General features: G+C 54.0%; 1 protein-coding gene across 4 annotated transcripts in view; it reads right to left on the reverse strand.

Annotated features, from left to right (window-relative positions):
- Positions 1–14,021, reverse strand: part of TBC1D2B (TBC1 domain family member 2B) — a 63,203-nt gene that overhangs the window by 48,738 nt on the left and 444 nt on the right. The window lies entirely within an intron of this gene.

A 14,021-nucleotide genomic window follows, 5' to 3' on the forward strand; every position in this document is an offset into this window, starting at 1 on the left:
AGGTCAGCCTGGGTGGCTCAGCGGTTTAGCGCCGCCTTCAGCTTCAGGGCATGATCCTGAAGACCGGGGATCGAGTCCTGCGTCAGTCTCCCTGCATGGAGCCTGCTGCTCCCTCTGCCTGTGTTTCTGCCTCTCTCTCTCTCTCTCTCTCTCTCTGTGTGTCTCTCATGAATAAATAAAATCTTTTAAAAAAAAATAAAGTAAATGTTCCCTCCAGAGAGTTTCCTTGACCTGAGCCTGCACGTTCTCTCCATCCACTGAATGGGATATACTCCAGGTAGGCTCCCCATGGATGCAAGTGTACTCCTTGCATGTCTCTCATTAGCCTAAGCTCCCTGAAGGCAGAGGCCAGACCTGCTGCTCTCGATGTGGTCCAAGATGCCTGATGCAGTGTCTTATAGATGGTTAGGAGATTCTCATAAGAGATTCTCATAAGAGAATCACTCAAATGTCTGACTCATCCTCTCCCCATGTTCAGCTACTGCTACTGCTCCAAGGCAGCTAATTTCAGTCAAACACGGCACCAGTCCCCACAAACCAAACAGAACATCTTGGAAAGGCATCCCTCCACAGTCCGGTGAGCATCCTGAGTCAGGGACAGACTTGGACTAGGCAGGCACAGCACTGTCAGGACGCCTGCTGTGTAGTTCCACGTCATGTCCATTCAGAGAATGAAAACCAGGCCGCCCACCTCTGGCCTGACACAGACTTCAGTCTTCATTGGCTGAGAAGAACCACACAATGCCCCTGCTGCCCCCGTCCCTTCCCCTGGACTCCCCCCAAGCCTGGTGCTCTCCCCAGGGCTCAGAAAAGTCCTAGAATAAAGTCATCTGGTCACAAGTGAGTTCATATCAACACACATTTCTCCAGGGCCCGCTCCTCACAGATGGGTGTGTTATTGGGGGAAGGGCTGGCGCAGGGAGCCAACAGCATCACGGGAATCAGGCCTGGTCCCTGACCACATTCCCACCACACAATACCCCCAGGTCTCCAGCCCTGCTGTAAAGAACCTCCACCATCACGCCTCAGCCCACAGGAGAAGCTGCACAAAGCTTGTCCCCTGTGACTCAATGTCATCCCTGGGTATCTACCTAAAGGAATCCCAAAAACAGGAAATGGAAAGATGCCATGTACACAAAAATGTGTGTTCATTCACTCGGCAAATATTTACCAGGCGCGTAACATAGGCCAAGTGCCACCATCCACGCCAAGGACACAGAACTGGGTGCAACCCAGTCAATTCTTGCCTCAGACACGCCCAGTGAGCAAAGGGTATCCTTTACAATGGCAATAAACAGCTAGAAACATGGTCACAATTGCAACCAAAATACAAAATGCCTGGCCTGGGAGAGCCTTGTGCATTACAGAAACTTTCCAAAAATCCAGTCAAAATGCTACAGGAGCTCATCAAGGCATGGCAAGGAGATGACAAAATTCATCTAAAGTGTAACCTTCGAGAACTCTGAACAAAACAGATGAGGCGTGAGGCTCTGCCCTGCCAAGCAGAGAGGCTTGTGATGAAGGCACGACTGGCCCATGTGTGCCACCAGGGAGTCCAATGCAGAGCTAAGCAGGTAGCAAACACAGCACCTCAAACAAGATCAGTGGGAATATTCACTATTAAACCATGGCATTAGGACAACCGGTTAGAAATTTGTAAAGAAATAAAATGATTTGGGGATCCCTGGGTAGCTCAGCAGTTTAGAGCCTGCCTTTGGCCCAGGGTACAATCCTGGAGTCCCGGGATCAAGTCCCACGTCGGGCTCCCTGCATGGAACCTGCTTCTCCCTCTGCCTGTGTCTCTGCCTCTCTCTGTGTGTGTGTGTGTGTGTGTGTGTGTCTCTTGTGAATAAATAAAATCTTTAAAAATAAATAAAATGATTTCAAATTTGATTCGAGATTTGAATGTACAATAAAAGTCATTTAAATCACCCAAAGAAAATGCCTACGGAATTAAGTTTGTCACTTTCTGCATCCCACAACGATGGCCGAGTAGATTTCTGCCGATTTTCAAAGGTGTGCATGAGGGTCTGACTCTGGACTTTATTTTTTTTTTAAGATTTTATTTATTTATTCATGAGAGACACACAGAGAGAAAGGCAGAGATACAGGCAGAGAGAGAAGCAGGCTCCATGCAGGGAGCCCGATGTGGGACTCGATCCCCAGTCTCCACCAAACCGCTGAGCCACCTGGGCTGCCCTGACTCTGGACTTTAAACCCGCCGTGTAGCACGGTGCCAATCCACACACAAGTTCTCTTGGCAGAGATAGGAACACGACATAGGGTTGATTATTCTCCCCAGCAACGAAGGGGAAGTTGCTACTGCAACAACCCTATTCTCTTAGAACGTAAAGACCTTTCTAATCCCCAAAAGAAATGCCTGTCCAAAAACACCAGATCCAGAATTAAAAGACAAATAAGGTATCCCTGGGTGGCGCAGTGGTTTGGTGCCTGCCTTTGGCCCAGGGCGCGATCCTGGAGATCCGGGATCGAATCCCACGTCGGGCTCCCGGTGCATGGAGCCTGCATCTCCCTCTGCCTGTGTCTCTGCCTCTCTCTCTCACTGTGTTCCTATCATAAATAAATAAAAAAAAAAAGACAAATAATATAAAAAAAAAAAAAAAGAGGGATCCCTGGGTGGCTCAGCGGTTTAGGGCCTGCCTTTGGCCCAGGGCGCGATCCTGGAGTCCCGGGATCGAGTTCCACGTCAGGCTCCCGGCATAGAGCCTGCTTCTCCCTCTGCCTGTGTCTCTGCCTCTCCCTCTCCCTCTCTCTCTCTCTATGTCTATCATAAATAAATAATAAATAAATAAATAAATAAATAAATCTTTTAAAAAAAAAAGATAAATAATAAACGAAGACACAGAGTAAACAACCTGCAGGTGGTGGAAGAGCGCATGGCCCCGGTCACACAGCTCTGCAGGCGTTCATGCTGCAAGGACTCCTGTCTGCCTAGGAGCTCCTGTTCATCTTCTTTTTTTTTTTTTTTTTAAGATTTTATTTATTTATTCATGAGAGACACACAGAGAGAGAGGGAGGCAGAGACACAGGCAGAGGGAGAAGCAGGCTCCATGCAGGGAGCCTGACGTGGGACTCGATCCCAGGTCTCCAGGATCATGCCCTGGGCTGAAGGCGGTGCTAAACCGCTGAGCCACCTGGGCTGCCCTCCTGTTCATCTTCTTTAAAAAAATGCAACAACACATTTTAGACTTGTATTTCAAATAATAGTAACAACCTATGTTTGCTGTGCAAAATCTGGAAAACACAGAAAAAAGAGAACCTGACCACAACCCCATCACAGATACAATGTCAATAATGCTTTACTATGTGTCCCCTCGAATATTCTTCTGTCCCCAAACACACCTACCGATTCCCTTCACAACCCTGAGTACAATACATTCTCCGTGACATGCGTCTGCAGCGGGCCTGTGATGCCCCGTTGGGAGTATGTGAGTGACCACAGGAACATACCTAGTGTCACAGCTGCGACAGTCAAACCTGCTCACACCCAGCAAGCTTGGAACAGTACCAACAAGCCACCCCTACTCACCGGGCAACAGCTATCCCTGTCTCCACCACCACCCAAGACCTCTGAGTCCTAGGCCTGCACTCCCTGCTGTCACACGGAAGAGGGGGTAGCACACACCCATGACTACACACCTTCCCAGCATCTCAGCGGGACTCAGAAGCCCCTCACGGTTTTCCTCGATGCTGAGAGGCAGACAATAAGACCCTGTGAGTGTGCTGGCTTCAAGGCAAGGACGGCTGGTCCCCAACCACCGCCCCCCAACACAGCAGTCCTCCAGACACACAGCATGGTCAGCACTGCTCCACCTGGCCAGAGTGCAGCTGACAGTTCACAGGGACCCAGGACTCTGCAGTGAAGACGCCAGGGGCAACAGGAGCGCCACGCGTGCCATGGAGGAGAGAAAAGCCACTCTCTAACCCAATGGAATTGCCAGGTGAAGGCCCCATTGTCCCTGCGCTCACGCTCCCTGGTACTCTTCTGGCTCACCCACCTAGGGGCCCCACAGCAGCCTGCCATCCTTACTGTCCCCCTCCAAACCTTCTCACACCTACCCAGTGAGGTCACATATACCCCATGCTTCCAGACTCCCGGATGGCTTCCACACGCCCTGCGACTTGCACACTAACCTGGCCCACACAGTGCTGCACTCTGCAGGACGGTGGCCTCCCCCCACACCACAGGCACACACAAGCTGGGTCAGCTTCCACAGACCTTGCTCCTGCTGCACTAGCAACCATCTGCAAACTCCTACTCACTCAACACCCAGTGCAAACATCCCATCTGCCACCCCGGCAGAACTAGGTCACACAGTATGTGGTGACACGGCACTTTAGTATCCCACCTAGGATGCAAATGCTGGGCTGCTCCCCAAAGGGTTGTCCTCCACCCCATATTTACAAACCCAGAGAATAGCATGACCCTTGCTCAAGGCAGAGCTACAGGAAGGAGGGCACATATCATACGGCATGTTGCTTAAGAGGACATGATGGCTGCTCACAATGAAAAACTTTTCTTTTCTTTTTTTTTTTTTTTTAAAAACTTTTGTTTCTTAAACCCGAGGAAGGATATCTGGATCCCCAAGACACGTCTAACCTAATTGTTCCATAAGCAACAAAAAGCTCAAGTGCGTCGTAAGCAGCCTGATGATACAAAACTCAGATGAAAAACAGACCACAATCCAAATCTGATAAGATTCCAAATTTTCTTTAGAATGTTTCAAAATCATGAGCCTGGAAAGAATCTCAAGGGACCTGGCTCCAGACCAACAAAACAGATGCGAGGTCTTGTGTCTGAGCCATCAGCAGCCGCGGGGAAGGGAACCCAGAGGGGAGGGACGTCCCAGCCCGGAGAGAGGGGAGCATCCACACGGCCCTCCTTTCCTCTGGTGGCACCATAAGCTCTTACCTCCTATCTTTCAAACTATGTTAGAATCAGCATCTTCTTGTTATCTATTAAAATAGTTACACAAATTGTAATCTAAATCCTTTTTCAAAGGCTGAGCAAGAACCCAGACCCCAGGGGAGGTGCCCACTTCCCACCCAGCCTGGGAGGTTGAGTCAGCGGGGCTCCCCCTCATTATCACTCAAACACCCTCTTTTAAAAAGCAAATACACAGAGACAAACCCATCTTTCCAGCTCTAACGATGTCAGAGAGATTAGAACAAGGGCAAGGCCAGGGGAAGACCGGATACAGAACAAGGTGAAGCCAATGCACGTTCACAGGAAAGGGGCCCCAAAGATGGGGTTTGTGGGGGGGCTGGGCCCGGTGACGCAGGCAAAGACAAGGCTGCTCTGCCTCTACGCTCCTGCAGGAAGGGTGGGAGCCCTCAGGATGCTTTCTGTTTCAGGGACCATGGAGGCACGTGGCCTCCAAGTGACCACGGGGCTGCATTCCTGCTGCTCCTATCAGCTCTGCTATTGCACAATCAGGGAGAGCTGGGGCTTTACGACTCAGGAGAATTAATTGAAAGCTGCAGCCACAGCCAGCAGCCCACCAGACGGCCCCGCAGCACCCCTGCCTGTGATGGTTTCCATACCGTGTGACACTACACTGCTTGGGAGCAATGCTTTTTACTTAGAAGCAGGACACAGAAATGACTTTGTATAAAGGTTTAGAAACTGGGGTCCCAGGCTCCACCTGCCAGAGACCTGGGGGCAGAGGTGTGTGGCAGCAGACGTCTGCCTGCCCTGTGAGCAGACTTGCAGGGTGTCGAACAGTCTTTAGGACCAAGCTAGTGTCTCTGGAAAGTATTGGATGAAATCTGGCGGCTCCCCTACGTGGAGGGGCCATCACTAAAAGTCACCCTCCCAGAAATAGCATCCCCCCACTGATGTCAGCAAACACCATTGCTCCCAAAGGCACCTGGGGGAGTGGCAGCACAGAGTGCAGGCTGAGGACTAAATGGGAGGCTGGGAGATGCAAACCTTAGGGCCTCGGGGAATTGGGGAGAGGGTGATGGGCCCCAAACCACAGCTCATACAAACTCAGAATGCAAAGTAGATGTGCAGATAGAAACCACAGAGTGTCAGCCCAAGGGTACGGGGCTCACGCTTCACTGGCCTCCACCCACGCAGCTTAGCCATTTCCATTCCACAGAGAAAACCATCAGCAAATGGGCCTTTGTACTTCACAGCAGAGGGACGGGTCACTTGCCACCTGGAGGACAGCAGTGGTTCCCAGAGAGAGGCCACAGATCTGCGGTGGGAGGGTTCAGGGATGGCTCAGCAGGTGGGCAATCCCTGGCCATCCCAGCACAGCAGGATATCTGGGGCAGGACCCCCATGTGCGTGTGCCCAGGAAGTTCCTGTCCTACAGTCTGTGCTTTCTTCAAATAACAGACACCGAGAGTGGAGTCAGCACGTCACCTGTGGGGCAGGATGTGTGGGGGCGCTATGCAAACCCTGAGGCCCTGCTAGTGGGCCTGGCTCACAGGCAGCAAAAGGACACCCCCAGCTGCTGGGCCTGACCCTCTCGGTGCACACCTCCTGAGAGGAGGCTCCCAATAGGATCCGTATGTCCACTAAGTCAACCCATTCTGGAGCCTATCATCTACACCGCTCACATCCTACACTGCAACATGAAAAGGGCAGACTCGAGTTTAGGTACCTGCCCATGCGTGAGCCTGACTTCCTACCTGCGGACTAGAGTGGAAACATGAAGCAAGTATCACCAGACTGCTGGCTTTAACATCAGCACTTGAGTTCACGTATCCGGGGAAGACTCCAGTCCAGAGTTGCCATCACCCCGCTAAGGACCTCAGTTCCCACACCCTGGCACCTGGGTTAGGGCTCCTTTACCTCCGACTCAGGGATGATGACCCTTGGAGCAAAAGCACATCATGACTTCCTCCACTCAATGACAGCGCCCTAATCACACCCCAAACAGGCCAGAACGAGCTCCCCAGGGCCAGAGGTGACACCTGAGTTCCCCCAGGCGCCCATCAAGGCCTCGAGCCACAGAATCTGTCAGGCAAATGGCTAACTGGCCACAACCACAAGGAAAGTCAGGCCAGCTTGTCTGCAAGCAGTCTTCACTGGATGTCACACAGCTGGAGAGGAAATGAAAATTGGTGTGCTGCCTTCAAATAGTCTAAGACGAACATCTCTGACGGCAGGGCCTGCCCAACCATCAGGCCTGCCATCCTATGCTCAGATAAGTCATTGCCCATGGGGCCAAGTGTGCAGAGGCTGGCCCTGGGAGTGACCAGAGGGAGGTCCCAAAGACTCCGCTGCGTATCCCTCCCCACCATGTTCCAGACCCCCCACATGGTCGATATGAAAAAGGTGAGCAGATGAAGCCAAGCCCCTGAATCTTGCGTGACCAGAAACATGGCCGCTGGCCTGCCAGGCACAAAGCCTTTGGGCAGATACACAGTTACACCAAGATCTAAGCAGTGCAGCCACCCTCCCTGGAGCACTCCCTGACAGTCAGTCACACAGGCCTCTCCAGTTCTGCAATGCCCAGGGAAATCCTCATGCCTCCCAGTCAGCCCTCTACATATGGGCTTCCCCTCCTCTCCATCCCCACAGAAATACACCACACTTGCCCCAGAATCAGGACACCGGCAGGCATCTGAAGTCACACCCTATACAGAATACTACAGACAAATGCTATCTCCCTGCCTGGTTTTCCCAAAGCCATCAGGTGCTAGTCTATATTTAAAGTCTTCACATTGTAGTTTCTTACATGAGTGGGAAGTTCCTGCTGTATTTCAGATAAAGCATCATGGCAGATGCTCTAGAACATTCACTAATGAATCAGCAGACATCAAAACTTCCTCTGTGCCACGGGAGCATGCAGTCAGTGGACCAGTGTGCACTGTACATCCATGACCTGCCTGACCCCCCTCTAAGCGCATGGGACGCAGGTGAGCCACAGCAATCTCTGCCCTCAGGCCGACAGCAATTGCCCCGAGACCTGACCAGGACTGGACCTGTTTTGGTGAGCGCCGCAGCCCTGAACCTGTGTACTTGGGGCTTCCTGAATGGGCTGTGATCAACTGTTGAGGGGGAAACTGGGGGACCCACAGGCTCCCCAGAGACCATCCCTGCCTTGGCTACCCAGAGAGCCTCACAGGATGCATGCTAGTATGTCCTGGTCACAGCACAGAAGGCAGGATGTGCAGATAGCTAGTTAGGGGCACCACTTCTCCCCACTTCATGACTCCACCCAGCACTGAGAGCCAGCCCCACGGAGGCCTGGACGCCACAGGACATAAGCAAACACCCACTGCAGTGTCCCTGAGACCCTGCCACATGAATCTCTACGATAGTTCCTAATCAATCCAAGTCTTTTCTACAATAATACGGCCTTTTCTTGTCCTTGGAGGAAAGGTAATGGTCTCAGTTCTGCTTTGACCTAAAGGAGGGAGGTAGCCCAGTGGCCAACGGGTAAAGACACCCGAGCAAGGACACCTGTCCACCCCTCAGAAGCCTCAGGGAGGTGGTAGTTGGTGTTTACACCTCAGCCCCGAGGGCATGGGGCCCCTCCCTGTTTCTCAAAAAACAGTTGCCTCTGAAGGGGAAGGAAATTGGCAAAGTGCATCTAAGCAAAGCTGGTGGAAGAGGAGAGCATTTGGTGAAGGCAGTTATGAGGAATGCCCTGGGATGGGCAGTGCACCCCGGCAGGGAAGACCCCCTGAACGGCTTCCCAGACCCCACTCTCCCTGAAACCATGGTGCTGAAGAAGCAATGGACCATGATATCTTCATCTTCACATTAGAAACCTTTCTGCTGGGGCACCTGGGGGGCTCAGTCAGTGAAGCATCTGCCTTCACCTCACATCCCAATTTCAGGGCCTTGAGATAGAGCCTGGAATCGGAATCAGGCTCCCTGCTCAGTGGGGAGTCTGTTTCCCCCTCTGCCCCTGCCCCTCTCCTTGTTCATGCTCTTGCTCTGTCTCTATCAAATAAACATATAAAATCTTAAAAAAAAAAAAGAGGGAAACCTTCCTGCTAGTGTGTAAGGTAACTACTTCCACCCTTCATACACAGACTGGATAATCCTACAACAGCATTAGATGAATGTACTGGACGTGACCCAACCACCACTTTGGAGGAGAGAAAAAGACTGTCAACCCTCACTTAAAACTCTTTGCTGATTCCTATAGTTCTGGCCCCAAAGGCCTCCCCTCCGCAGACTGCCCCTTCTCCCCAGCTGCCACCTGAACTCCTTGAGCCCCACAGGCAAACAGCACTCCCACCTACGCAACTCTGCTCCTGCCACGCCCCTCCCCCTTCCCCCTGTGGTCAACACCAACCCAACCTTCACATCTCAGCAAGTCTCTGCAGCTGTCCCCACATACTAGATTGGGGCCCAGTCACACATGCACCTCCCACGCTGCATAGCGCTGGTGCCATTACCAATGCCCATCTCCCTGCTCTACAAAAAGCCCCACCGGGCAGGAACTGGACTCACTTGGTTCAGCCTCTACCCCCAGTGCCTAAGCACACAGTGAGTGAGTGAGAAGTGCCCCAGGTTCCCCTAAAACATGCGAGTCATTCGACCACAGTCCGGGCCATATCCACCAGCTACTTTTGTACACCTCCAAGCCAGGAATGGTTTTCACACTTCTAAATGGTTGAAAAAAAAATTGAAAGAACAGTATTTTGTGACATGTGAAAATCACATGAAATTTAAATTTCAGAGTCCGTAAATAAATGTTATAGAAACACTGCTACGGTCATTTTATGGTTCTGTACTAGAACAGCAGAGGAGTCAGAAATGGGATGGCAGCAAGACCTAAAATATTTACCATAAGGCCCTTTACTTAAAACATAGACCCATGGCCACACCAGTGTCCTCAGAGCCCAGCCAAGGGCATGAAACACAAGAGATGGGAACAGGACCTCTGTACTCTGGGTGAGCATCCACTCTCTGAATAGTTGATGCCTGTTGTATTCAGTAGGTGTTCACAGCAGGCCACGAGGGGAGGGGGTCATTTGACACACTGGAGGCTTGAGCTCACCCTTCCAGGGGGCCAAAGCCCTCCCTAAACCAGAGCTTACAGAGCGACCACCGTCTGCGCTCTCATTCCACCATGTCCATCTAAGCACCGCCTGTGTGAGATGAGGATGGAAACCTCAGGAAGCACAGTGGAGACCACGCCGTCAGGAGCACAGTGACTGGCGGCAGCAGAGGGATAGAGCAAGCCACTGTGATACCACACACACAGGACACTGCACGTGCCTTTGAGGAGTGTCCTAACTGGGAAGCCACGATGAGCCGAGCCGGTGAGAAGTTAAATCTGGACAAAATATTTCATTAATACTTTGAGACCCCCAAGGGGATGCCCTCAGGCAAGACAGCTTCGTAGGACCATAGCGGCTGCACGGCGGGCCCCCTGCCGCTGTTCTGTGTGGGACACACCATGGTTGCCCAAGCGAACAAATGTTTGTCATTAAGCTGGGAGAAGTTTCCACACCAGAGAATGTGCATCCTTCCCACAAAAGCGGGTTAAGAACAAGACTGCACGACTGTGTAGTTACATGTGACTCAGAAACTGACCCCATGTCCATCTGAGCACCAAACAGCCACAAGAAAGGGGCAGAGGGCGGGGAATTCATCTGCAGACCATCGGACGATGCAGGGGCTACAGAGGCCTGCAGAGCAGGGTGGTTCCCGCTCACACTTTACCCCCCCCCCATCAGTCACATGCCGCCCTGAGTCCCAGCTCACTCTAGAACTGTCCCCTGCGCCCCGCCCCAGGAAAGCCGGGTAGGGAGCGTCCAGCACACTGTCCTCACCCGCGTGGGGAAGCATCGGCCCCACACCACAGCAGCGTCCAAGTATAAGATGCTCCTGTTGTTTTCTTACCACGTAGAAAGGACAGAAGTCAAAGGCAGTAAAGGGAAAACTTTATCTCATCCAAAACCACTGATGTTCTAAGTCAAAAAAGTAGACCCGTCAGAGCAGAAAACACAAGTAGATGCCCTGCATTTCGGACACTCACTATTCCTGGCATGTCTACTTTTAAACAGGGTCTGAGTCTAGCTTCGCAATCTCAGGCCAATCCCAGCCCCTCTCTGGCCCTCTCCATTCCCTGGTCTGTAAAATAAGGCGCTGGACCAGATCCCTGAGTTTAGCAACAGAGAAGCTTAGCAAGAAATTCCAATATCGGCTTTCATTAAGACTCAAGCAGTAAAGTATTTTGAAAAAAGCCCAACAAAACCACAGCTTTGCCAGAGAGGCCTGAAAGACACGTTAAACAAGGAACACATGATAATGCAATAAGCAAAGTGCTGATTTTTCTTTTCTTTTTAACTCATCTGTCAAAAGAAATGTAAAATGTAAAATAATACGCAACCCGCCGAGGCCTGAACAGGGCTGGGTCTTCACTGGCCTAAGACTCCCCCTCTGCGGGATCCCTGGGTGGCGCAGCGGTTTGGCGCCTGCCTTTGGCCCAGGGCGCGATCCTGGAGACCCGGGTTCGAATCCCACATCAGGCTCCCGGTGCATGGAGCCTGCTTCTCCCTCCGCCTGTGTCTCTGCCTCTCTCTCTCTCTCTCTCTGTGACTATCATAAATAAATAAAAAATTAAAAAAAAAAAAAACTTTAAAAAAAAAAAAAAAAGACTCCCCCCCTGCAAATCAGGGCAGCCCCCCTGGCCGAGGAGCCCCAGCGTGAAGCGTTAACACCAGGCAACAAGGAAAATAAAGGACCGATTCCCACTTTTACCACCACATTAGTGTTGCTCCCACTGCTCAAAAGGAACCACCTACACTAAAATGCACCCTTCTGCACTCCATGCCCTTCGTCTGGACAGCCCTGTGCTTCTGGAAAGCCTTGCGTGCACGTCCATGCCCACTGCCTCCATAAAGCTGACCCTCAGCCTCGGGCATTTCCATCTTATTCTGTGACTACTCAACCTTACGGACTCCCCAGTCAGTAATCCATGCAGAAACGGATTTCCTTTTCTAAAAATCTTCTGGACATAGAAACAGGTGGACAGAATGCTATGAAGTGCACTGGTACACCCGCCACCCAGTCCTACAAGTAGACAGTTGCCAGAACACTGGGTGCCTATGGGGACCTGCTCCCACTCTTCCTAAGCAGCAAAGTGCACCCTGAATCCAGACTTGTCACCGTGCACAGCTCCCTACTCCCCACACAGCACAGATAGCTGCATGACCTTCTGCACCCTCCTGCCCATGGAACCATCTGTGTGCCATCCTTCTGTGACGTCTTCTTGCCCAGTTCCATGTGCATGGCCAGCACTCTCATTTCTCAGCACGCACTGCTGCAGGCCATTCCATTATAGCAGTACACCACGGCTACAGCCACAGGTACCACTCGTCCTGCACGGCTGCCACGCAGGGCCTGCTCCGTGCCAGACACTCCCCACATTTCTGGAATGTTCACAACCCCTAATGAGGAAGGTGACGGTCCCAGCGGACCAGAGGGAGCTGAGGCAGACAGGGTGCAAGATGCCCAATGCGTGCAGAGCAGAAGCTCAGGCCCACGGCTGGCCACCGTCTGCGTCCAAACCCCAGCCTCACTTAGGTATTTACCTCCGTTATTCACGTTTCCCTGCATGAAAACACTGAGAGGGCTCCAACGCCGTCTGAGAAAATCTGAAACAGGATGCCCCATTTTGTTCTCTAACAAACAATTCCACAGGAAGTTCATGTGACACAGAATTGTGCACAAGCACAGTGAGGACAAGCCTTGCTTTGGCAGCGTCCCTGTGTGCTCCCTGGACTCCTTCCCAAGTTCATCCACACAGTTTCTAAGTCAGCCCTGCCCAGCTTCCCTTGCAGACAGGCTGTGTGCCGCCACTCAGAGGAGGCACAGGGGCCTGGGAGAACCGGGAATCACAGCCATCCAGAGGGGCTGCAGCTGCTGCTGGAGCTGACCTGGGGCAGCTCCAGCTGCTACGTGGCCTCCGGGGCCCAGTGCTGAGGCCACGAGGCCCGGGGAACCAGGCTCAGCCCACTGGGCTCTGCACTTGACCCAGGAGAGCTCTGGCAATAGGCGGGCCCAGCTAGAGGAGGGAGGGCAGGAGCAAGGCCAGGAGAGGGCTCTGGGAGAAGAGTAGACCCCAAGGCCAGGGCCACATGGGATGGATGAGGCCCAACTGGTGGAAGGAACCCCTTGACACCTCTCCCTCAGCAAGAGAACAAGCTCTCCACTTAGCATAGTGCCCCTGCCCACTGCAGGACCAGAGTGAACTGTGAGCACCCCGCCACCTCCCACTCCCTGGCACCGCACCAGCAGCCCACCCCTCCCCGTTCCAGGAAGAGCAGCGGAGGCACCAAGGGGTCCACCGGGCAGATCCAGAAACCTGCGGGCGCCAACGCCTGGGACCGCTGCGCAGGGCGTCCACGTCGTGCGTGGGGAAGCGCGGGGAGGGGGCGGGGAGGGGGGCGGGGAGAGGGGCGGGGGGGGGGGTGGAGGACGACGGGAAGGGGGGGCCGCGGGGGGGGGGGCCGCCGGGGAGGGGGGCCCCAGGAGAGGGGAGCCCTGAGGTCGGGGTGGAGGGCACCAGGAAGGGAGGCGCCGGGGTCGGGGTCACCGAGGTCGGGGCGGGGGGCGCAGGGGTGAGGCCGGGGAGGGGGCGCCAGGGAGGGGGCGCAGGGGTCGGGCTGGGGATGGCCGGGGGGAGGGGGGGGCGGGGAGAGTGGGCCGGAGGGCACGAGGGCCAGCCCGGGGAGGGGGCACCAGGGAGGGGGCGCCGGGGTCAGCCCGGGGAGGGGGCAGCAGGGGGCGTCGCCGCGGGTCAGCCCGGGGAGGGGGCAGCAGGGAGGGGGCACCAGGGTCAGCCCGGGGAGGGGGCAGCAGGGAGGGGGCGCCGGGGTCAGCCCGGGGAGGGGGCAGCAGGGGGCGTCGCCGCGGGTCAGCCCGGGGAGGGGGCAGCGGGGAGGGGGCACCAGGGTCAGCCCGGGGAGGGGGCAGCAGGGAGGGGGCGCCGGGGTCAGCCCGGGGAGGGGGCAGCAGGGGGCGTCGCCGCGGGTCAGCCCGGGGAGGGGGCAGCAGGGAGGGGGCGCCGGGGTCA

Source organism: Vulpes vulpes, chromosome 14 (genome assembly GCF_048418805.1).
Source record: "Vulpes vulpes isolate BD-2025 chromosome 14, VulVul3, whole genome shotgun sequence".
NCBI lineage: Eukaryota > Metazoa > Chordata > Mammalia > Carnivora > Canidae > Vulpes > Vulpes vulpes.